The sequence below is a fragment of the Poecilia reticulata genome, unplaced genomic scaffold, assembly GCF_000633615.1.
Source record: "Poecilia reticulata strain Guanapo unplaced genomic scaffold, Guppy_female_1.0+MT scaffold_296, whole genome shotgun sequence".
In the NCBI taxonomy this organism is placed as follows: Eukaryota; Metazoa; Chordata; class Actinopteri; order Cyprinodontiformes; family Poeciliidae; genus Poecilia; species Poecilia reticulata.
Window position 1 is genome coordinate 104,400 of NW_007615071.1, and position 2,456 is coordinate 106,855.

The following is a 2,456-nucleotide window of genomic DNA, read 5'->3' on the forward strand; positions in this document are numbered from 1 at the left end:
GCCACACCACATCATGACACTAACCAGATGAAAAAACCAATCTTAAAAAATTTAATGTGTAATTAAACAATAAAGGTGACAAGTAAATTCTATGAAACGGATTACACTTTAATAGATATTGTATTTAACATGTTTCAGGTAAGTAAACATGTAATGAAATGGATCCAGTCCTRGAATTTTACGTAATTGAACATTAAAGGTTACAAATGTTCTTATCATCTGAGGTAATATATTTTATGAACTTTAAAAATATATATTTAAATATAAATTGGGTTAAAAATAAAAAAGGGGACAAAATGGAATAAAAATATGCCTCATCTACAGTGGAATAATTTCACAGATTTTGAGTTAATTGGTCATAAAAACTAGAAGCTATTGAAGAAAAATACTAAAGAAATAGCTAAATAGCTAATTAATATATATATATATATATATATATATAAAGTGTGCAAATGTAATAAAGATGAGTGTGCCTCATTTATACAGTCTAGTAGAACGATTTCACACAGATTTTGAGTTAATGGGGGACACGATTTGGAAGCTATTCAAGAAAACATTTAATATTCAAAATATTGAATATGAAATATGACTTAAACATTTTATAGAGGATAGTGTGCCTCATTTAATAGCATGAATTACCACTTTTTTTGTATTAGTTGGTCACAAGACAAAGCATTTACAGGAGGGTTCGGAAATTGCCAGTATCTGAACCTCCAAGCGCTTCAAGAAACATCGATAGAGAACAGCTGGCCRAAATTAGGGTTCATAAATCRGATCAACTTTGAGCTGAACGTCCCTTACTCCRCGGACGGCGAATATCCAGTAACCAATTTGCAAAACAACTTCGCTGYGGTCGGTAATACAATKAAAACACAGGTGTGCTGACTAYTTAGTTTTGGTCTGTGGGCTCCAAACATGGCGGCGAGCGACGTAAACGTCACGTGCTGTGACGTCAGTTCCAAAGTTCTATTGAAGCAATTCAATTAAGTTGGTTCAACTAATTTCTTTTTTCAGTATAGGAAGGTTTTTTTAAAAACTTATTTTTAACCAACAATTTAATACATTTTCTTCTGTCCACTTCTTTCAGTGAACAGCTAAGGCTTTGCTATTTCAAATCCAGTAGTCAGACTACAGTTATTTATCAAAATCGCTTTGCATTACTATCTTCTTTTGGAATTTAATTGTATTTCCTCTACTCGTCCAGTGACCAACGTCGCTATGCAACAGTGTCTGCAGCAACAGAAACATAAACAATGGAGAGAAGGGGGAGATGAGCATTATGTTGATGGAAAAATAGGAACTATTTTGAGTTTCTGTCGCCAAGTCCAATGATTATTAGCAGCGTTGGGTTTTTTTCATTTTTAAAGTYGCTTGCAAATTTAATGAGTTGCAGGTTGCGCCTTGTGGGGTTCATTTTGGAACATGAAATTGTTCTTGAAAATAAGCAGAGACTMATAATAWATCCCAGAATTTGTCTGTGATTAAGGTAGTTTTAGCCAGACTCTCCCTGTCCATCATTTCCTGGATGACCCGTCCAGCTGTGTCTTTGTTAATATGAAGTTCATATATTACCTGGAGCGTTGTGCTCCAGAAACTGAAAACACAGAGACAGCATACMTTGGTGGGCCCCATACGGGAAAAAAGTGCAGACAATATGGGTCCCAAAAGGGTTTGTCTGCAGTTACATRGGCCACCGCCACCAATATTTTTTTCCATATGGGGCCCACCTATAGGTACGCTGGCTGAGCATTGAGACCAATATGAACAGCCCAATAAACGTAAAAACAGSCACGAATGAACCAGTCCCTAATGTTGTGCAACTAAACATTGTTATAATTAATGTTAAGATAAGTGTCACAAATCTATGCAGCAGGATATCGGAGTTGTGGAGCCACAGGAGGAGGAWCTCTGTGCACTGCGCTCTGACATCAAACGCAGGGCCATAACACAGAACCTAGAGGCTGGAGGGGGGGAGTRGGGAGCTTAAAATACTTAAGATTTTTTCTTACTGGGCTCAAAGCCAGGATATCATTAGAAGAAGTGCTGTTTTTTGAGTTAGAGGTTAGGTTTAGAACATAGATGTCAATTGTGTTTCGGTTATGGTTAAGCATGTACTGGTAATGGTTAGGTTTAGAATAAGGGTCAGGGTTAGGCCATGAAATGAATTAAAAATKATTGTAATTCAATGCAAAGTCCCAGAGTAAGAAAGGCATTTCTATCTATACGCAAGTTAGTGGACCACACAAAAACGCACACACTGTTTTTTTGTACTGTTGTAATCATTAAACAGCCTCTCCTTCAGTTCAACCTTATAAGTGGAGACACATTGTTGATGTTACTATTATAAAATAAAGTATTGGCAAAGCTCAATGTAATTTTCACAGGTGGCAGAGCGTTGTTATTAGAAGCTGCTGAAAGTAATTAAAACATTACTCTAAAGTAGTTACTTTCCAAAT